This window comes from Heterodontus francisci, chromosome 6, assembly GCF_036365525.1.
Source record: "Heterodontus francisci isolate sHetFra1 chromosome 6, sHetFra1.hap1, whole genome shotgun sequence".
NCBI classification, from domain to species: Eukaryota; Metazoa; Chordata; class Chondrichthyes; order Heterodontiformes; family Heterodontidae; genus Heterodontus; species Heterodontus francisci.
In genome coordinates, this window is record NC_090376.1 from 4,373,161 (window position 1) to 4,397,274 (window position 24,114).

Genomic DNA, 24,114 nt, shown 5'->3' on the forward strand with positions numbered 1-24,114 from the left:
TCTTGAGCATCCCTGATTTTCATCGCTCCACCATTGGTAGAGACATAGAGTCATACAGTTATACAGCACAGAAACAGGCCCTTCGGCCCATCATGTCGTGCCGGCCATCAAGCACCTATCTATTCTCCATTTTCCAGCACTTGGCCTGAGCCTTGTATTCTATGGCATTTCAAGTGCTCATCTAAATACTTCTTAAATGTTGTGAGGGTTCCTGCCTCTACCACCCTTTCAGGCAGTGTGTTCCAGATTTCAACAACCCTGTGGGGGAAAATTATTTTTCCTGAAATCCCCTCTAAACCTCCTGCCCCTTAACTTAAATCTATGCCCCCTGGTTATTGACCTCTCCACCAAGGGAAAAAGTTTCTTCTATCTACCCTATCTATGCCCCTCATAATTTTGTATACCTCAATCAGGTCCCCCCTCAGCCTTCTCTGCTCCAAGGAAAACAACCCTAGCCTATCCAGTCTCTCTTCATAGCTGAAATGCTCCAGCCCAGGCAAAACCCTGGTGAATCTCCTTTGCATCCTCTCCAGTGCAATCACATCCTTCCTACAGTGTGGCGACCAGAACGATACACAGTCCTCCAGCTGTGGCCTAACTAGCGTTTTATACAACTCCATCATAACCTCCCTGCTCTTAAATTCTATGCCTCAGCTGATAAAGGCAAGTATCCCATATGCCTTCCTAACCACCTTATCTACCTGTGTTGTTGCCTTCAGTGATCTATGGACAAGTCAACCAAGGTCTTTCTGACCCTCTGTACTTGCTAGGGTCCTACAATCTATTGTATATTCCCTTGTTGTTAGTCCTCCCAAAATGCATCAGCTCACATTTCTCAGGATTAAATTCCATTTGCCACTGCTCTGCCCATCTTACCAGCCTGCAATCTATACTTTGCTCCTCGCTATTAACGATACCACCAATTTTTGTGTAATCTGCGAACTTACCGATCATACCTCCCGTATATGGTGGCCATGATTTTTTTTTATTGGTTCATGGGATGTGGGCATCGCTGGCTAGGCCAGCTTTTATTGCCCATCCCTAATTGCCCTTTGAGAAACTAAATGGCTTGTAGGCCATTTCAGAAGGCATTTAAGACAACACAAAGCTGGGGTTGGGTGGGGGGGGGGGGGGGGGGCGGGGGGTACGTGAGCTGTGAGGAGGATGCAAAGAGACTCCAATGTGATTTGGACAAGTTGGGTGAGTGGGCAAATGCATGGCAGATGCAGTATAACGTGGATAAATGTGAAGTTATCCACTTTGGTTGTAAAACAGAAAGGCAGATTATCTAAATGGCGACAAGGGGAAAGGGAGAGGTCCAACAAGACCTGGGTATCCTTGTACACCGGTCGCTGAAAGCAAGCATTCAGGTGCAGCAAGCAGTTAGGAAGGTGAATGGTATGTTATTCTTCGTTGCAAGAGGATTTGAGTACAGGAGCAAGGATGTATTACTTCAGTTATACAGAGCCTTGGTGAGACTACATCTGGAGTACTGTTTGCAGTTTTGGTCTCATCTGAAGAAGGATGTTCTTGCCATGGAAGAAGTGCAAAGAAGATTTACCAGGCTGATTGCTAGGATGGCAGGATTGACGTATGAGGAGAGATTGAGTCGACTAGGCCTATATTCACTAGAGTTTAGAAGAATGAGAGGGGATCTCATAGAAACCTATAAAGTTCTAACAGGATTAGACAGGCTAGATGTTCCCGATGCTTGGGGAGTCCAGAACCAGGGGACTCAGTCTCAGGATACCGGGTATGCCAGTTAGACCTGATGAGGAGAAATTTCTTCACTCAGAGGGTGGTGAACCTGTAGAATTCTCTACTGCAGAAGGCAGTGGAGGCCAAATCATGAAACATATTCAAGAAGGAGTTAGATATATCTCTTAATGCCAAAGGGATCAAGGGATGTGGGGAAAAAGCGGGAACAGGGTACTGAATTAGACGATCGGCCATGATCTTTTTTGAATGGCAGAGCAGGCCTGAAGGGCCGAATGGCCTACTCCTGCTCCTATTTTCTCTGTTTCTAGCCACATTAGTATGGGTCTGGAGTCACATGTAGGCCAGACCAGATAAGGACAGCAGATTTTCTTCCCTGAAGGATGAGTTTTTACAACAACTGATGATGGTTTCATGGTCAACATCAGACTAGATATTTCCAGATTTCAGTTGCCTGGCCCCTAAGCTCTAGATGCTTTCCCATCTTATACAAGGTACACGTGGAGGGAAAACATTTCTCCCCCGCACCCTTCCCTCCCACTCCTCCATTCTGTAAATTTGGCTCTTACATGAAGCAGTACAAAACAAGCCCATCACACCCAACATTTCAACACTGGCCCACATGAACAAACAATGTGGAAATCGGGAGCCGTGTTTGTGGAAATGCTGGTTTTTGTCTCAAGGGGGCTGGAATTCAAACGTGAGGAAACTGTACGGAGTCTTGGTCAGATCCCATCTGGAGTAACTGAGTTCAATGTTAGGCGCCGCACCTGAGGATCGATATATTGGCCTTGGAGGGGGTGCAACGCAGATTCACGAATGACATCAGGACTAAAGGGGTTAAATTTTATGGACAGGTTGCATAGACTTGTATTCCCTTGAGCTTAGAAGGTTGATGGGAGATCTGATCGAGGTGTTTCATATGATTAAAGGATTTGACAGGGTAGAAACAGAGAAGCTACTTCTTCTGAAGGGGGAAATCTAGAACATAAGGAGCATAACCTTAAAATTAGAAGCAGGTCATTCAGGGGTGAAATCAGGGAGCACTTTTTTTTATTTGTTCCTGGCAGTGTTGCTGGCAAGACCAGCATTTATTGCCCATCCCTAATTGCCCTTGAGAAGATGGTGGTGAGCCACCTGCTTGAACTGCTGTCGTCCTTGGGATGCAGGTACTCCCAGTGCTGTTAGGAAGGGAGTTCCAGGATTTTGACCCAGTGACAGTGAAAGAAAGACGACGATATAGTTCCATGTCAGGATGGTATGTGGCTTGGAGAGGAACTTGTAAGTGATGGTGTTCCCATGCATCTACTGCCCTTGTCCTTTTAGGTGGTAGAGGTCGCAGGTTTGGAAGGTGCTGTTGAAGGAACCTTGGTGAGTTGCGACAGCGCATCTTGTATATGGTACACACTGCTGCCACTGTGCATCGATGCTGGAGGGAGTGAATGTTTAAGGTGGTGGATGGGGTGCCAATCAAGAGGGCTGCTTTGTCCCTGATGGTGTTGAGCTTTTTGATCGTTGTTGGAGCTGTACCCATCCAGGCAAGTGGAGAGTTTTCACACAAAGAGTAGTGGATGTCTGAGACTTGCTTCCCCAAAAGGCTATGGATATTGGAGGTCAATTAAAATTTTCTAAACGGAGATCAATAGATTGTTAGATAAGGGAATCAAGGGATGCGGATTAAAGGTGGATAAATTAAGTTGAGCTACAGATCAGCTGTGATGTACAGAGAGATTTGGGTGTTCAGGTCCATTGTTCCCTGAAGGTGGCAACGCAGGTCAATAGAGTGGTCAAGAAGGCATACGGCATGCTTTCCTTCATCGGACGGGGTATTGAGTACAAGAGTTGGCAGGTCATGTTACAGTTGTATAAGACTTGGTTCGGCCACATTTGGAATACTGCGTGCAGTTCTGGTCGCCACATTACCAAAAGGATGTAGATGCTTTGGAGAGGATGCAGAGGAGGTTCACCAGGATGTTGCCTGGTATGGAGGGCGCTAGCTATGAAGAGAGGTTGAGTAGATTAGGATTATTTTCATTAGAAAGACGGAGGTTGAGGGGGGACCTGATTGAGGTGTCCAAAATCATGAGAGGTATAGACAGGGTGAATAGCAAGAAGCTTTTTCCCAGAGTGGGGGATTCAATTATGAGGGGTTACGAGTTCAAAGTGAGAGGGGAAAAGTTTAGGGGGGATATGCGTGGAAAGTTCTTTACGCAGAGGGTGGTGGGTGCCTGGAACGCGTTGCCAGGGGAGGTGGTAGACGCGGGCACAATAGCATCTTTTAAGATGTATCTAGACAGATACATGAATGGCCAGGAAGCAAAGAGATACAGACCCTTAGAAAATAGGCGACATGTTTAGATAGAGAATCTGGATCGGCGCAGGCTTGGAGGGCCGAAGGGCCTGTTCCTGTGCTGTAATTTTCTTTGTTCTTTGTTCAATGGTAGAACAGGCTCAAGGGGCTGAATGGACGTCTTTTACTCTTCCATTTCTATGTTTGAAATAAACTCTCGAAAGGGAACTGCATGGAAGGAAGTCAAATGGGATGATAAAATCCCACCGAAAGGAGATAGTCGGTACAAGTTAGAGCAGAGGCAGAGATACATTCAGAATGTTAACAGCAGTTATTTTATCTCAAAATATATTTTATTTTACGCTCAGAGTACTCAATTGATGGTAAGTGTTTAATAGTTGAGGCTAAGGTTACTGGATTAGTGGTTCAAGCAGTTAGCTCAGTACTAGATAAATTAAGCAGCACTCTTACTGTTTAATACAGGACACTGGAAGACTCAATACCTTGAATCCTCAGTCAATCTGATGTGGAATTAGCTGTGAAAACTGGAATGCATTTAATGAAGACAACTTGCAGAAACAGACTAATTATTAAAAAAAAGTTGATTTTTCAGAATTACATCACTGCACCCTCTCATATTTACTGTTCACTTTCTCACTAATTGCACTGGAGAGGTGTTGAACACATTGAGGAGCCTCAAAGTCCATTCCAACTAGGCTCAGCTGTTCTTTTGTTGTATATGGATAAAAGTGAAATGGGCAGTCAGAAGGCTAGCCAGGGCACAGTAGATGAGGCTGGAATCACGCCAAGGACATACTGCATGGTGGCCGGCGCTTAGGAACCTGAGGGAGGAGCCCAAGAACATTGCCAGAGATAACTGGTCTATGATATGGTCTATAAGGAGAGAGAGAGAATGTTAAAGCAGCTGGGAAGATGAGCTAATTTTTTTGTAGAGAGGACAGAGACTGGGGTCAACAGCAGACTCAGTCATGGGGCAAGGACACGCAGAGAAGGAATGAGCAAGCTTTTAGATGATGATTGCACAGGACATACAATCAGAATTAAAATGCTGTTTGAGATTGGGGGTTTTCAATAGGGTTTAAGCAAAACACTGCAACATTTGATCTGTTAGTTCATCTTAAACGTATTGAACTGTTGCCATTCATAAGTACTGACTGCTTATACATCCTTTACCACTTATGGGGCTACAATCTACAGGCATTTTAACAGGCAAGAGAGAAAAGGCACTGTGTTAATCATTTAACCCGTCAAGTTGGAGCTAGACACAGCGCTTCATGCACAAGAAGCTTTCAGAAACTGCTACTATTTGTTTTAAATTAGTTTAGTCTGGGGAGGGGCAGGAAAACAAATCCCAAGAAAAATAACTGAACAAATTGTACAATGTTCAATGATCCATATTCGCAGATTTGTAATATCAGAAAAACGTGGTTCTTGATTAATTTTGCATCCAAAGTAAGAGTGAATCAGTTGACTGGCAGATGGTGTGTCAGTATGAAGCTCAAACCACCTGCCTCACTTTTCCAAACAGCCCAATCATTCAGCTGAATCCTGTGGTTGCTATTTCTTTTCAAGATAACAAAGGCTATTGGAATCCAGACCAAGCAGCTGTCAGATGCGTCAGCTGATGTACAAATTAATACTTTCTGGAGATCATCAGCCTCAGCCAAATTTCTTACCTTCAATAGTACTGACAGCATTTCCAGAGATCCACAAAATGAGTATCGATAACCAGTACAGACCCATTTTGACTCCAAATGAAAAAACTGAGCTGCCAAAATCCAGGGCTTACAAAAGCGCCATCTTTGAGGTCTCTAAACGTGAATATCTAATGAACTCATGTTTAGATAAAGACAGATAAAATTGTTGGAATACTACTTGTGCTGAATTATAGACAGGTGTCTCTTAAGCACTATTAGGCACAACTGAGACCAAAGAGAGCCACATTTTGAAAATGTATTCATTCACAGGATATAAGCATCGCTGGTGAAGCCAGTATTTATTTCCCATCCCTGGTTGCCCATGAGAAGATGGGGGTGAGCTTCCTTCTTGAACCACTGCAGACCATGTGGTGAAGATGCTCCCACAGTGCTGGTAAGTAGGCAGTTCCTGGATTTTGACCCAATGACGACATTCCCACACACCTTTTGCCCTTATCCTTCTAGGTAGTGGAAGGTGCTGCAGTGTGTCCTGTAGATATTATACGCTGCAGCCGCAGTGTTCAGCTAACAAAGGCAGCAGATATTAAAGCCAGTGGATGGAGCAACGATGAAACAAACTGCTGAGTGCTGTTGAGCATTTAAAATATTGTTGCAGCAGAATTCATTCGTACAAGGGGAAGAATAATCCATCACATTCCTTAATTGTGCCGTGTAGGTGATGGAGAGGCTTTGAGGAGTCAGGATTGTGAGTCATTTGCCACAGAATACCCAGACTCTGACCTGCTCTTGAAGCCACAGTAGTTATGTGGCTGGTCCAATACAGTTCTTGGTCAATGATGACCCCCAGGATGGTGGTGGATTTAGTGATGCTAATGCCATTGAATATCAAGGGGAAGTGGTGAGACTCTCGCTTGTTGGGAGTTGGCCTTTGCTTGGCACTTTTGTGGTATAAACGTTACTTGCTACTTATCAGCCCAAGCCTGGATGTTGCCCAGGTGTGGTTGCATGTGGGCACGGACTGCTTCATAACTGAAGATCTGCGAGTAGAACTGAACACTGTGTCGTCATCAAAGAACAGCTCCATTTCTGACCTTATGATAAAGGGAAGGTCTTTGATGCAGTAGTTGATTGGGTCTAGGATGCCGCCCTGAGTAATAGTTCCAGCAGTGATATGATTGGGCTCAAACAACCACAACCATCATCCTTTGTGCTAGGTATAACTCCAACCACTGGAAGGTCTTCTCCCTGCTCCCCATTGACCTCAATTTTACAAGGGCTCCTTGATACCACTCGGTCAAATATTACCTTGATGTCAAAGGTCACTCTCATCTCACCACCTGAATTAAGCTCTTTAGTCCATGTTTGGATCAAGGTTGTAATGAGGTTTCAAGCCAAGTGGTTCTGTTGGAACCTAAACTGAGCATCGGTGAGCAGGTTGTTGCTAAGTAACTGCTGCTTCATAGCACTGTCGATGACCCCTTCCATCACTTTGCTGATGATTAGAGGAAGACTGCTGGGTAGTAATTGGCTGGGTTCTTTTGCCCTGTTCTTTTGTGGCAGGACATTCCTAGGCAATTTTTCACATTGTCGGGTAGATACTAGTATTGTAGCTGCACTGAAACTGTTTGGCTAAGGGCACAGCTAGTTCTGGTGCACAGGTCTTTATCACTACAGCCGGGGTGTAAGGCCTACTGCCTTTAATGTGTCCAGCGCACTCAGCTATTCTTGATGTCACCAAGCAAAATGGCTGAAGACTGGCACCTGTGATGGTGGGGACCTAAGAAGAAGGGTAAGAAAAATCATCCACTTGACACTTCTAGCTGAAGATGGTTACAAGCTAGTCAACCTTGTCTTTTGCATTCACATGCTGGGATCTGCCACCATTGGGGATGGGGATGTTCATATAGAGCTTCCTCCTCCTGTTGCTTGATTGCTCACCAGCATTCGCAACTAGATGTGGCGGGACTGTACAGCTCTGATCTAATCTGTTGGTTGTGGGATCGCTTAACATGCCTCTGCCTTTAGCATGCATGAAGTCCTGTGTTGCAGCTTCACCAGGTTGGTACCTCGTTTTTAGGTATACCTGGTGCAGCTCCTGGCATGCTCTTCTGCACTCCTCATTGAACCAGGATTGATCATCTGGCTTGAGGGTGTTGAAGGAGTGAGGGATATGCTAGGTCATGAGGCTAAAGATTATGGTGCTATCTAGTTCTGCTGTTGCACAAGGTGTTGCATCTCCATCCCTGATCACACTAAATAATACTCCGCTGGAAGTGGTTAGCAAATTCTGCTACCTTGGGTCCACAGTGACAGACAATCTGCCCCTTGATGCAGAGCTCGATACACACATAGGGAAAGCAACTACCACCTTTGGCTGACTCACGAAATGCATATGGAATAACACCAAGCTGATGGTTTATAAGATCTGTGTTCTCAGCAGCTTGCTGTATGGCTCTGAAACACAGGCAACTTACAGCTACCAGGAAAAGATGCTCAATAATTCCCATCTTCACTGTCTGCGGCACATTATAGGTATATCCTGGCAGGACAAAATCACAAATGCGACAGTCCTCTCAAAGGCAGAGCTCCCACATATGTTGGCATTAATCAAACAGAGGCGGCTTCAATGGATCGGACACGTCCACAGGACAGAAGACGGTCATATAGCCTTCTGTATGGCGAGACAGCTGGGGCCAGACAACCAGTGGGGCTCCCAAAGCTCTGCTTCAAGGATGCTTGCAAGCTTGACATGAAGACCTTAAATGTCAACAATTGCACTTGGGAGTCAGTAGCTGGCGAAAGAGAGAAATGGCGACATATCCTATGGACTGGTCTGTACTACCACATTGACCAGTTGCTACAGCAGCTTGGCAACATGCGCCGTCAAAAACAACAACTCACAGTGTCACTTGACAGCTTCACGTGTGTCACTTGTGGCAGAACCTGTGTCTCAAGGATTGGATTTCACAGGGGACACAGATTGAAGGTTTTAGGAAAGAGATGCAGGGAGAAGAGGAAGAACTTTGTTATGCAGCAGGTGGTAATAACCTGGAACTCACTGTCCACAAGTGTGGTGGAAGTGGAGACAATCAGTGATTCCAAAAGGAAATTGGATGGGGATTGAGCGGGGGAGTGGGACTGAATGGATAGCTCCATGGCGAGCAGGCACAGACTCGATGGGCCAAATGGCCTCCTTCTATGCAGTAAATAATCCTGTGAAATCCCACTGTGGTAGTCTGAGAAATTGCATTTAACTATTTTAAAACCCTGGGCATACCGAAGCTGATTGTCATGAAAACCCAACTTGTTCACTAATGTCCTTTAGGAAAAGAAACCTGCCGTTCTTACCCAGTTTGAGTTCAATATGTGACTCCAGTGACATACCCGCCGAAACGACCTAGCAAGCCATGCGTTGCATCAAACTACTACGAAGGAATAATAAAAACATACCAACTTAGGCATTGAATCAGGATGTGACGAAGGCATCCTCAGCTGAGCTGACCTGCAATTCCTTCTCTTTAGGATCTGGGGACTGGTGCTAAAGTTGGGAGAGCTGTCTCAGACAATTCATGCAACAGCCTCTCAATCTTACTTATTAACAAACATTCTAGATTTCCTTCCCCATCCCCAATGTTCTCTCTAAGCTGCCACGCAAAAAAAATTAAAGTGGCTGTGCACTTAAATAATACGCCCGCACACTCCAAAAAAAATTAGATGGAAAGTTGCCCACAACAATGTTGGATCTGTTCTGTCCCGCCGGCAGGGCAGACCCACCAGAGGAGGTGGCTCAGTGCTTTACAGTCAGGAATGAGTGGTCCTGGGAGTTCTCAACATTGACTTGGAACCCCATGATGTCTCATAGCATCAGGTCAAACGTGGTCCAATCAACCATCTGCTTATTACCACCTACTGCCCGCCCTCAGCTGATGAATCAGAGCTCCTTCACTTTGAACACCAAATGGAAGAAGCACTGAGGGTAGCAAGGGCACAGAATGTACTCTGGGTGGGGGAGTTCAATGTCCATTACTAAGGAAAGCTTGGTAGCATCACTACTGACCAAGTTGATCAATTACAGCAGGAGGTGAGAGAAACAATGTATTGGTAGGAATGAAAACCACACAGTCCTTGTGGAGACAAAGTCCCATTTTGATTCTTTTTCCAATCACGTTAAATCGGTGTCCTCCAGTTCTCCATCCTTCCACCAACGGGAACAGTTTCTCCCGATCTACTCTTCCAGAATCCTCATGATTTTGAACATCTCTAAGAAATTTCCTCTTAATCTTCTCCAAGGAGAACATCCCCAGCTTCTCCGATCTATCCACATAACTGAAGTTCCTCATCCCTGAGATCATTCGCGTTAATCTTTTCTGCACCCTCTCTAATGCATTCACATCCTTCCTGAAGTGTGACGCCCAGAACTCGGCACAATACTCCAGTTGAGGCCAAACCAGTGTTTTATACAGGTTAACCATAACTTCATTGTTTGCGTACTCTTTGCCTCCATTTATAAAGCCCAGGATCCTGTACGTCCTATTAACCGCTTTCTCAACCCACCCTGCTACAGCATGGCTACCCGACCCGAACCCAACAGGACCCGACGTGTCGGATTCGGGTCGCTCTTCCGGGTCCTGCATTAGGGCTCGGGTCCGGTTGGGCCAGGTCAGACACACTCTATCACCACCTCCAGTACGTAGCTCCAATGTTAATGTACTTTTTGGACTTAAAAGATTGTTTAGTTAGTTTTTTTAAGCTTGTGCAGATAAGCAACAAAGTGAAAAACGGAAGCTAGGTTAACTGATGGTCGGGTCGGACGCAGGAAAAAACGAAAGGACTCGAGTCGAGCCGGGCTCGGTTCGGATGTGGTTCTGTCAGGCTCCGGTCAGGTTTCATTTGCAGACCCGAGCCAGCCTTTATGCCCTGCCACCTTCAACAATTTGTGCACATAAACCCCCAGGTCCTTCAGCGCCCACTTTAGAATTGTATCCTTTATTTTCTATTGTCTCTCCTACCAAAATGAATCACTTCACACTTCTCTGCATTAAATTTCATCTGCCATTTGACTGCCCACTCCACCAGCCTATGTCCTCTTGAAGTTCATCACTATCCTCCTCATAGTTTAAAGTACTTCCAAGTTTGTGTTGTCCACAGATTTTGAAATTCTGCCCTGTACACCCAAGTTTAGGTCATCAATATATATTAAGAAAATCAGGGGTCCTAATACCTACCCCTGGAAATGCCACTGTATACCTTCCTCCAGTCCAAAAAACAACCATTCACCACTACTGTTTCCTGTCACTCAGCCAATTTCGTATCCATGCTGCTGCATGTTCCTTTTGCTGCAAGGGCTGTAGCTTTGCTGACAAGACTGTTATGTGGCACTTCATCAAGTGCCTTTTGGAAGTCGTGTATAGCACATCAATTGCATTACCCTCATCAATCTTCTCTGTAACCTCATCAAAATGCAAGCAACTCCTTTCAGGTGAAGCAGCGGTTCCGAAGAAGGGTCACTGACCCGAAACGTTAACTCTGCTTCTCTTTCCACAGATGCTGCCAGACCTGCTGAGTGAATCCAGCATTTCTTGTTTTTGTTGCAGCGATTTACTTGTACTTCTTTCAATGTAGTACACTGTATTCGCTGCTCACAATGTGGTCTCCTCTACATTGGGGAGACCAAACGCAGACTGGGTGACCGCTTTGCGAAACACCTCCGCTCAGTCCGCAAGCAGGACCCTGAGCTTCCGATTGCTTGCCATTTCAACACTCTTATTTTTAGTTATTTTTTTCTTTTTTTTAAACATTGTTTACATTTTTTTTGTATGTTTATTTCATTTCATCTTAGTTTGTTCAGTTTGCTTACCCACTGTTCTTTTTCATGTTTGTACTTGCTGCTGTTCAATCTTCAGTCCATTAACACCCTATCTGTACTAATGCTTTATCTTTCAACACACCATTAACATATTGTTTGCCTTTGCTCCATGACCTTTTGGTCAGCTATTCTGTGGCTCCTTTTAAACCCTTTTACTGTTTATACTATAAAAAAAACTTTTGGATTCCCTTTTATGTTAGCTGCCAGTCTCTTCTCATACTCTCTCTTCTCTTTATTGCAAAGGGATTGGAGTACAAGAATAAGGATCTTTTGTGTCAATTTTACAGAGCTTTGGTGAGACCACATCTGGAGTAGTGTGTGCAGTTTTGGTTTCTCTATTAAAGGAAGGTTATATGTACATGCATTGGAGGCAGTACAGTGAAGGTTCACTAGATTAGTTCCTGGGATGAGAGGAATGTTGTATGGTGAGAGGTTGAGTAAATCAATACTTTCTGGAGGTCAGAAGGACAAGAGGTGAACGCATTGAAACATACAAGATTCTGAAGGAGCTTGACAGCGTAGACAGAGAGGTTGTTTCCCCTGGTTTGGGGAATCTAGAGTACAGGGGCACAGTTTCAGGATAAGAAGGCAATCAATTAGGACTGAGATGAGGAGAAATTTCTTTACTCAGAGGGTCGTGAATCTTTGGAATTGTCCACCCGAGAGTGTTGTGGATGCTCCACATTGTTGAATACATTTAAGGCTGAGATAGATAGATTTTTGGTCTCGTGGAATCAAGGGATATGGGGAGTGGGCGGGAAAGTGGAGTCAAGGCCAAGGATCAGCCACGACTGCATTGAATGGCGGAGCAGACTCGAGGGGCCGTATGGTTTATTCCTGTTTATGTTATGTTTCTTCACTTCCCCTCTGAACTTTCTATATTCAACCTGGTTCTCACTTGTATTATCCACCTGCCATCTAGCATAGGCATCCTTTTCTGTTTCATATTACTTTCTACCTATTTCATCATCCAGAGAGCTCTGGATTTGTTTGCCATCTCATGGGAATGTACTGAGTGCTGCTTGAGTGCACAGTATGCGAAGAAAGGGGTCTGGTGAGTGAGGGAGTTCAGTGAAGAGGAGAACTATAAATTAATTAAGAAAAATAAATGTAATCAACACAATAAAGATGGCAGGTCAGGTGATGTGTCACGGCTGCAGTATGTGGGATTTCAGAGTAGATGAGCTGAAGGCCGAGCTGCAGACATTGCGATGCATCAGGGAGGGGGAAAGTTACCTGGACAGTTTGCTTCAGAAGGCAGTCACTGCCCTTAGGAAAGAGTCGTCTTCACAGCCATCAGCAAAGGTGCACCAAGAGAAGACACCCCACCTAAATGGGTTGTTTGCTGCGTGTCCATCATCTTTCATAGATGGAAGGATGCCAACCAGTTCTGCTGTTGCTGATGACTCACAGCACCTCATAAATGCCCAGTTCTGCTAATTATCCTAATATAAACTGGGATAGTAATAGGGTAAAGGACAGAGAAAGGGAAGAATTTCTAGAGTGTGTTCAGGAGAATTTTCTACATCAGTATATTTCCTGTCCAACAAGGAAGGAGGTATTGCTGGATCTGATCCTGGAGAATGATGTGGGCAAGTGAATCAAGTGTCAATAGGAAACATTTAGGGGACAGTGATCACAGTATCATAAGGCTCAGGTTGGCTATGGAAATGGACAAGAAGCAATCCAGAGTAAAAATAATTAATTAGGGGAGGGCCAATTTCAATGGGGTGAGATCAGATCTGGCCCAAGTAAATTGGAAACAAAGATTGGCAGGAAAAACTGTAACTGAACAATGGGCTGCCTTTAAAGAGGAGATAGTTCAGCTCCAGTCAACATAAGAACATAAGAAATAGGAGCAGGACTAGGCCATTCAGCGCTTTGAGCCCACTCTGCCATTCAATGAGATCATGGCTGATCTTCTACTTCCAACACCATTTTCCTGCACTATCCCCATAACCTTGATGTTTTTAATATATAGAAATCTATCGATCTCTGCCTTGAACATACTCAACAACTGAGCCTCCACAGCCCTCTGGGGTAGAGAATTCCACAGACTCACAACCCTCTGAACGAAGAAATTCCTCTTTATCTCGGTCATAAATGGCCTACCTCTTATTCCGGGATTGTGTCCCCTGGTTCTAGAACCCCCAGGCAGGGGAAACATCCTTCCTGCATCAACCTTGTTGAGCCCTGTAAGAATTTTGTATGCTTCAATGACATCTCCTCTCATTCTTCTAAACGCTAGTGAATATAGGCCCAGTCTCCTCAATCTTTCCTCATAGGGCAATCCCACCATCCGAGGAATTAGTCTAGTGAACCTTCGTTGCACTCCCACTATGGCAAGTATATCCTTCCTTAAGTAAGGAGACCAAAACTGTACACAGTACTCCAGTTGTGGTGTCACCAAGGCTCTACAGAATTGAAGCAAGACTTGTTTACTCCTGTACTCAAATCTTCTTGCAATAAAGGCCTACATACCATTTGCCTTCCTAATTTCTTACTGCATCTGCATGTTAGCTTTCAGTGACATCTTTCCTGAAACTGTGGTGACCAGAACTGGATGCAATACTCCAGTACTGGCCTAACCAGAATTTTATAAAAGTTCGGCATAAATTCCCTGCTTTTGTACTCTATGCATCTATTTATTTAGCCCAAAATCCCATATTCTTTAAGAACCATGCTCTCAATATGTCCTGCCATCTTCAAAGATCAATGCACAAGTGGCGCAGTGGTTAGCACCGCAGCCTCACAGCTCCAGTGACCCGGGTTCAATTCTGGGTACTGCCTGTGTGAAGTTTGCAAGTTCTCCCTGTGTCTGCGTGGGTTTCCTCCGGGTGCTCTGGTTTCCTCCCAAATGCCAAAGACTTGCAGGTTGATAGGTAAATTGGCCATTATAAATTGCCCCTAGTATAGGTAGGTGGTAGGGAAATATAGGGACAGGTGGGGATGTGGTAGGAATATGGAATTAGTGTAGGATTAGTATAAATGGGTGGTTGATGGTCGGCACAGACTCGGTGGGCCGAAGGGCCTGTTTCAGTGCTGTATCGCCAAACTAAACTAAACTTGCACCCTCAGATCCTTGTGTTCCTGCACTCTCTCTTTAGAACTGTGCCTTTCAGTCTCTATTGCCTATTCCTTCTGCCAAAATGCATTACCTCACACTTGCCAGTATTAAATTCCATCTGCCACTTAGCTGCCCACTCCGCTAGTGTAGCTATGTCCTGTCTCAGGTGGGTCATGTCATCTTCACTGTTAGTCACACCTCCAAGTTTGGTGTAATAGGCAAATTTTGAAATTCTACTCCATATTCCAAGATCCAAGTCATTTATATATAGCAAAAAATGCAATGGTCCCAGCACTGAACCTTGGGGAACACCACTGCCTATCATCCTCCAGGCTGAAAAACAACCATTTAATACGACGTTCTGTTTTCTGTCCTTAAGCCAATTTTTTATCCGATTGGGCACTGACCCTCCTATTCAATAAGCCTCAATTTTGTTAACCAGCCTTTTATGTGATACTTTCAAATCCTTCCTTAAAATCCATATAAACAACATCCACCACATTCCCTTCATCAATCTTCTCTGTTACTTCATCAAAATTCAATTAGATTAGTCAAGCATGATCTCCCTTTTACAAATCCATGCTGGCTATCCTTAATTAACTCGAACCTTGACAAGTGCCTGTTGATTTTTTTCCCCCTGATTATTGTTTCTAAAACCTTACCTACCACTGATGTTAAACTAACTGGCCTGCAGTTGCTAGATCTGTCCTTACACCCTTTCTTGAATTATGGTGTCACATTTGTCACTCTCCAATCCTCTGGCAACTCCCCATATCCAGAGAAGATTGAAGAGATTATGACAAGCCCTTCCGCTATCTCCATCCCCACTTCCATTAGCAACCTGAGATGCAAGCCATCCGGACCAGGTGACTTATCAACCCTAAGCATAGTGTTGCAAGGGTTTTACTTTTGTACTAAATCTTAGAATTCTGTTGTGTGTTAAAAAACTAAAAAAAAAGGATCGTCAGTGAACATGGACACCTGCAAATAGTTGAAATTTTTGGATGCTGACTTTGTATACATAGAAACATAGAAAATAGGAGCAGGAGTAGGCCATTCAGCCCTTCAAGCCTGCTCCGTCATTCATTATGATCATGGCTGATCATCCAACTCAGTAGCCTGTTCCGGCTTTTGCCCCATACCCTTTGATCCCTTTAGACCCAAGAGCTATATCTAACTCCCTTTTGAAAACATACAATGTTTTGGCCTCAACTGCTTTCTGTGGTAGCAAATTCCACAGGCTCACCACTCTCTGGGTGAAGTAATTTCTCCTCATCTCAGTCCTGAAAGGTTTGCCCCTTATCCTTAGACGATGACCCCTGGACTCCCCCACCATTGGGAACATCCTTCCTGCATCTACCCTGTCAAGTCCTGTTAGAATTTTATAGGTTTCTATGAGATCCCCCCCTCACTCTTCTGAACTCCAGCGAAGATAATCCTAACCGACTCAATCTTTCCTCATACGTCAGTCCCGCCATCCCAGGAAACAGTCCGGTAAACCTTCACTGCACTCCCTCTATAGTAACAGCATCCTTCCTCAGGAGACCAAAACTGCACACAATATTACAGGTGTGGCCTCACCAAGACTCCGTATAAATCCAGCAAGACATCTCTGCTCTGTACTCGAATCCTCTCACTATGAAGGCCAACATACCATTTTCACCGCCTGTTGCACCTGCATGCTTACCTTCAGCGACTGGTGTACGAGAACACCCAGGTCTCGCTGCATATTCCCCTCTCTCAGTTTATAGCCATTCAGATAATAATCTGCCTTCCTGTTTTTGCTACCAAAATGGATAACCTCATATTTATCCACATTATACTGCATCTGCCATGCATTTGCCCACTCACTCAACTTGTCTAAATCACCCTGAAACCTCTTTGCATCCTCCTCACATCTCACCCTCCCACCCAGTTTTGTCATCTGCATATTTGGAGATATTACATTTAGTTCCCTCATCTAAATTATTAATATGTATTGTGACTGGCTGGGGTACTAGCACCGATCCCTGTGATACCCCACTAGTCACTGCCTGCCATTCGGAAAAAGACCCATTTATCCCTACTCTTTGTTTCCTGTCTGCCAACCAATTTTCTATCCATCGCAATACACTACCCCCAATCCCATGCGCTTTAATCTTACATGCTAATCTCTTATGTGGGACTTTGTCAAAAGTCTTCTGAAAGTCTAAATAAACCACATGCACTGGTTCCCCTCATCAACTCTACTAGTTACATCCTCGAAGAATTCTAGTAGGTTTGTCAGGCATGATTTCCCTTTCGTAAATCCATGCTGACTCTGCCCGATTCTACCACTGTTCTCTAAGTGCTCTGCTATAAAATCTTTGATAATGAACTCTAGAATTTTCCCCACTACCGACAACAGGCTGACTGGTCTATAATTCCCTGCTTTCTCTCTACCTCCTTTTTTAAATAGTAGGGTTACTTTAGCTACCCCCCAATCTGTAGGAACTGTTCCAAAGTCTATAGAATCTTGGAAGATGACCACCAATGCATCCACTATTTCTAGGGCCACTTCCTTAAGTACTCTGGGATGCAGATTATCAGGCCTGGGGATTTATCGGCCTACAAGCCCTTCAATTTCCCCAACACCATTTCTCTACTAATACTGATTTCTTTCAGTTCCTCTCTCTCACTAAGCCCTGTGTTCCCCAACATTTCTGGTATGATATTTGTGTCCTCCTTTGTGAAGACAGAACCAAAGTGTGCATTTAGTTGGTCAGCCCCCATTTCTTTATTCCCCATAATAAATTCCCATTTCTGACTGTAAGGGACCTACATTTGTCTTCACCAATCTTTTATCTTCGCATACCTGTAGAAACCCGTACTCTATTTTCCCCTTCTTAATCAATCCCTTGGTCCTCCTTTGCTGAATTCTAAACTGCTCCCAATCCTCATGTTGTTTTTCCTGGCAAATTTATATGCCACTTCCTTGGATCTAATGCTATCTCTAATTTCTCTTGTAAGCCATGGTTTGGCTACTTTTCCCGTTTTACTTTTGCGCCAGACAGGGATAAACAATTGTTGTAATTCATCCATGCGCTCTTTAAATGTTTGCCATTGCCTATCCACCGTTATCCCTTTAAGTAACATCTCCCAATCCGTCATGGCCAACTCGTGCCTCATACCTTCGTAGTTTCCTTTATTAAGATTCAGTACCCTCGTCTCAGAATCAACTACGTCACTCTCCACCTTGATGAAGAATTCTATCATATTATAGTCGCTTGTCCCCAAGGGGTCTCGTACAACTAGATTGTCAATTATTCCTCTCTCATTACACAATACCCAGTCTAGGATGGCCTGTTCTCTAGTTGGTTCCTCAAAGTATTGGTCCAGAAAACAATCCCGTATACACTCCAAGAATTCCTCCTCTACGGTATTGTGACTAATTTGATTTGCCCAATCTATATGCAGATTAACGTCACCCATAATTACAGATGGTCCTTTATCACATGCATCTCTAAGTTCCTGTTTAATGCCATTCCCAACATCATCACTACAGTTTGGGGGTCTATATACAACCCCCAATAATGTTTTTTGCCCCTTAGTGTTTCTCAGCTCTACCCATACAGATTTCACATCGTCAGAGGTAATATCTTTCCTCACTATTGCATCAATTTCCTCTTTAACCAGCATTGCAACTCCACCGCCTTTTGCTTTTTGTCTGTCTTTCCTAAATACTGAATATCCCTGGATGTTCATTTCCTATCCCTGGTCATCTTGCTGCCATGTCTCCGTAATCCCAACTATATCATACCCATTTACATCTATTTGCGCGATTAATTCATCCACTATACAAGAATAGGACAAGCAAGCAGTTTCAAGGAAGCCAGCCAGGGACTTTTGACCTCCTCAGAGCAACATTTTGAAGGACAGGGAACAAACTGTAGATGGTCATGTGATCAGGAAGGTTTACTTTTTTTGGGGGCCCTTTTAAAAGCCAGTGAGTTGGACAAAGAGCAGGCATTTGAAATTTTGAAACTTAGACCTGACCTGCCTGGAGACTAGAGAAAAATACCTCTCTCTGTAAAGAAAACTTGCATCTCTTGAAAAGAAACTCTGTATTTGAAAGGTGGCACATTCCTATTGCCTCCTGTCTCTGAAGAATTCCTGCATCCAGTGTGGTTCCTTTTGCCTCCTGTGTTTTGGGAAATCCTGGAACCTGAAGCAAGCTTCTATTGCTATACTGCTGCTAAGAGTCGTAATCAGACCTGTTGCTACACCCCTGTTGAAAGACCTATGTGATGCCTAATGTAGCCAAGTTGCCTTGAATGCCTACCCATCCCAGACTGTTCATCAACCTTGCCTGGAGAATTCGAGTGGCATCTGACTACTTGCCTCTGGGACACCTCCCCCAACCGAAGAATTTAGTATCAGAACGTGACAAACTGATTTGTTTTATTATTCCTTCTATTCCTAAGCAGCTGTAAACCAAAACGCTTTGTTCTCAGTTAATCAGCTTTTTTGAATGTATGTGTGTATGCATACGGACTAGGGAAATAAGCTTTCAAATATATAGACTTATCTCATTAGTGGTTAAGATTTATTGTCATTTTTTTCTGATAAATAGTTAATGTTGATGTTTAAAGAAACCTGGTTGGTGTTCTTTATTCTGGGGGAACAAAAACAGTCTAATTGGCTATTCTTCAGTAGATGGGAAAAATTTATTGATATGCTGTGACCCGTGGAGAAGTTGGACTGAATTAACAGTGCATTTCTCCCACCTCAGTCGTAACAATAGCTAGCCTTTGCAGTACTTCCTCTCCCTCAATTTTTACCCTATTCATTGTACTCTCTCTGCTTCTACTGATATTTTTATCAGATTCCACCTCCTTAGTGACCACTGATGCAAAGTATTCATTAAGTATTTTAGCCTTGCCCTGCACCTCTAAGCATATATTACCCTCTTTGTCCCTAATAGGCCTCACTCCACCTCTTACTGCCCGCTTACTATTTACATGCCGCTAGAAGATTTTTGGGTTCCCTTTTATGTCGACTGCCATTTTATTTGCATGTTCTCTCTTTGCCAGTCTTATTTTCCTCTTCACCTCTCCTTTCAACTTATTGTACATGGCCTGGTTCTCACTTGAAGAATTCACCTGACGTGCATCATACACCCTCTTTTTTGGTTTCATCATAGTCTCTATTTCCCTCGTCATCCAAGGAGCCCTGGCTATGTATGGTTACTCTACTTTTTGCCCTTGTTGGAATGTACCTAGCCTGTCCCTGAACCATCTCTTCCTTAAAGATAACCTATTGTTCCGATACAGTTCTTCCAGCCAGTCTTTGGTTCCATTTTACCCTGGTTATATCTCTTCTCGTCGCGTTGAAATTAGCCTCTTTCAATCTAAATGTTCTACCTTATTTCATTCCTTGCTTTTTGCATTACTAGTCTAAACCTTATGATACGATAATCACTCTTACCCTATTGCTCCCCAACAGACACTTGGTCCACTTGACCCACCTCATTCCCCAGCACCAGATCCAGTGATGTCTCCTTTCCAGTTCAACTGAGAACATACTGGTCAAGAAAGTTCTCCTGAACACATTTCAGAAATTCCTCCCCCTCCTTACCCTTTACTCTAAAATTATCCCAATCAATATTTGGGAAATTAAAGTCAACCAATATCACCACTCTCTATTTCTTGCACATCTCTGTAATTTCTCTGATATGCTCTTGTATCTCTCTCTCACTATTTGGAGGCCTAAGAATACCCCTAGTAGTGTGATCATACCCTTTTTGCTTCTCAATTCTAACCAAATGGATTCTGTCCTTTCCAACACTACAATGTCTTCCCTAATTAGGACTGCCACGCTACCTCCCTTTTTTCCTTCTCTTTATATCCTTGTATATTCAGTACCCAGTCCTCGCCATTTTTAAGCCACGTTTCCATTACTGCCACTACATCATATCCCCACATGGCTATTTGTGCTTGTAGCTCACCAACCTTATTCACCACACTTTGTGCACTGTAATCCTGCCTTTGCATTCCTCGGACTCCTTATCAGTCTGCTCCCATCTAATATGTTCCCCTCTCTAGTACTGTCTAACACCCTCATATTATGCATCTTTTTCCCCTTTTCTACTTATATATGCTGGTGCCCATCCCCTTGCCAATTTAGTTTAAAACCTACCTAACCACACTAGCAAATTTTCTCATGAGGACATTGGTCCCCGTCCTGTGAAGGTGCAACCCATCCCTTTTGAATAGGTGTCTTCTGCCCCAGAATTAGTCTCAATGCCCCAAGAATCTGAAGCCCTCCCTCCTGCACCATGCCCCAAGCCATGCATTGATCCTCCCTATCTTCCTATTTCTACTCTGGCTAGCGCATGGCACTAGGAGTAATCCAGAGATTACTACCTTCGAGATCCTACCGTAGGACCTCAATACCTGCCTTTGCTATGTTGTTGGTACACCAACATGTACCACAATGTCTGCTTCACTCCCTTCCCTCTGAAGAATATCCTGCACTCTATCTGTGTTGTCCTTTACCCTGGCACCAGGGAGGCAACAGACCATGTGGCATTCACGGTAATAGTTACAGAAATGCCTATCTGCCCCCTGACTATGGAATCACCTATAACAACTGCATTTCTGCACTTTGCTGCTCCCTCCTGTGCAGTTCCTTGCCCATTGGTGCCCTGGTCTAGCCTGCACTCCTTCAAGGTGTCGTCACTCCCAGCAGTCTCCAATGCTGAGTACTGGTTTGAGAGTAGCACACAGCCTGAAGACTCCTGCACTTCCTGCCCCTTCCTACTCTTCCGGATGGCTACCCACCTACTATCCTGAACTCTTACTGACTGTTGGGTGACCACCTCCTGGAACATATAATCCAGGAAGCTCTCATCCTCCCTGATGCTCCGCAGAAATCCTGAGCTCGAGCTGAAGCAGCTGGAGACAGTTCCTACACAGGTGGTCGCCCAGGACACATGAAGTGTCCTGAAGTTCCTACACGGCACAGGAGTTGCAAGCAACAGGTTTCAGCTGCCCACCCATGATCTAAAAAACCCCACTATTCCCATTTTAAATAATCTACTTAGTACCCCGTTTAAAGAATAAATTTTAATGAATACTTCCAGTCCTGCTCTGTGCTTATATTCTTATTACAACTCTTATAGTTATACTAACCCCGATTGAGTCGTTTTAATTTCCCTGCTCCTAATTTGAACCAAAACCCTAGTTTACAGGAAAGTGAAAAATGCTGACCAATCACTTACCTTCTTCCCTGTAACATCGCACTGTGATTGACTTTAGAATCCAATCAGTCAACACCTCCCTCTTAAGCCCCCTAATTTATATTGCCGCCAGTCTCACAGTGCTCCCTCTCAGGGCTGCTCCTTTATATTGCCGCCAGTCTCACAGTGCTCCCTCTCAGGGCTGCTCCTTTATATTGCCACCAGTCTCACTGTGCTCCTTTATATTGCCGCCAGTCTCACTCTGCTCCCTCTCAGCCGCAATCCTTTTTATGGCAGCAGCGTTGTTGCGTGAGTCACCTTATCGTGGTTCTTCTTGAATCACGGCAGACGATAATGAGACAGCAACAAAAGAAATTGGAGAGCACGATGGGTGTGGCAGCGACTGTAAGAATGAAGAGGACTACACACACAGTGAATGTAAAAGTCCAGGGGATGAAACGGGAGCAAAGAAGAAAAAGAAATCAAAGCGAAAGGATAAGGGTGGAGGGAAGCTAGACTCGGACAGTCAATCAAAGGTTAATTCACTGCCTGCAGAGAAGCTCCAGGAGATCCAGAAGGCCATTGAGCTATTTTCTGTTGCCTACGGTCCAGCAAAGAGCACAGAGGAGGTAATCAAATAAAGGCCTGTTCAGGTCAGGAAATAAAACCCGACCCAATCTTCATCTTTTTAAACAACCTTTCAAGTCCAATTAATACTGTGTCCCCGACCCGGATCCGGCTGGACCCGAGCCCAAAGCTGGACCTGGAAGAACGACCCGACCCAACCCAAACCGACCCCGACACATGTCGTCGGGTCTGGGTCGGGTAGCAGGCCTTTACTACCAAACGCAGTTACCAGTTCTGGGACATCCAGCCAGTGCCAAAGCTTGGGGAGGTAGTGACAGTCCATGGCCCTACTGAACCAGAAAAGGATAATAACAAGAGCCCTATAGTCTGCCACAGGGATTTGTGTGTGATGCCCTGGACCTTGGGAATGCTGAAGTGTTAAAAGAACTGTACACTCTGCTGAATGAGAACTATGTGGAGGATGATGACAACATGTTTAGGTTTGATTACTCACCTGAGATCTTACAATGGGCTCTGCGTCCCCCCGGCTGACTACGGTGTTCGCTTTGTCTCCAACAAGAAGTCAGTGGGTTTCATCAGTGCCATTCCAGCAATTATTTAGATTTATGATTATCAGAAGATGATGGTGGAGATTAACTTCCTTTGTGTCCATAAGAAGCTGCGCTCTAAATGGGTGGCTCCTGTCCTGATCCAGGAGATCACCAGGAGAGTCAACCTTGAAGACAGCTATCAGGCTGTGTACACTGCAGGTGTGGTGCTGCCTAAACCTGTGATCACTTGCAAGTACTGGCACTGGTCACTAAACCCAGGCAAACTAGTAGAGGTGAAGTTCTCCCTTCTGAGCAGAAACATGACTATGCAACAAACAGTGTAACTATGTAGACTGCCAGAGACAACAAAAACACCTGGTCTGAGGCCAATGGAGCAGAGAGAGGTGCAGGGTGTGTGCAGATTGTTGAGAGAATACCTGAAGCAGTTCTATCTGACCCCAGTAATGAACAAAAAGGAGGTCGCTCACTGGTTTCTGTCTCAGGAAAATATTATACAGACTTATGTGGTAGAGAGCCCTGACGGAGAATTGACAGACGTCTTCAGTTTTTACACTCTTCCTTCCACCATCATGCACCATCCTGTTCAAAAAGCCTGAAGGCTGCTTACTCTTTTTATAATGTCCACACCAAGACTCCTCTCGTCAACCTCATGAATGACGGCTTCATCCTTGCAAAGGCGAAAGGATTTGATGTTTTCAATGCACTGGATCTCATGGAAAACAAAACCTTCCTTGAAAAGCAGAAATTTGGAATTGGAGATGGCAACTTGCTGTATTATCGAATACAACTGGAAGTACCTTATCATGGCTGCTGAGAAGGTCAAGCTTGTGCTGCAGTAAAGTTGTCGTCAGTGGTGCTGGAAAAAGCCACCAATTAGCCGTATCGGAAAAGTCCTCGGACCCCTGGCCTGACACCGCTGAAGCTAGAAGTTCACGATAAATGGGAGGGACTGGAGCCCATCAAATTCAGAGTTTACAGATCATACCATCCTACAGACATTTATTACCCTGGCCAACTGTCAAAAACAAGATATATGTATTATACATGATTTTAATAGATTAGAACCAGTGAAATTGGAAAAGCCAAATGTTTTTACATATTTTTAAAAAAAAATCGTGATGCCAAAGGGATCAAGGGATATGGGGAGAAAGCAGGAACA

General features: G+C 44.3%; 1 protein-coding gene and 1 pseudogene across 2 annotated transcripts in view; one reads left to right on the forward strand and one right to left on the reverse strand.

Moving 5' to 3' along the window:
* Nucleotides 1-24,114, reverse strand: part of stim1b (stromal interaction molecule 1b) — a 244,786-nt gene that overhangs the window by 159,436 nt on the left and 61,236 nt on the right. The gene's annotated exons all lie outside the window — the stretch shown is intronic.
* Nucleotides 7,695-23,794, forward strand: LOC137371051 (glycylpeptide N-tetradecanoyltransferase 1-like; annotated as a pseudogene).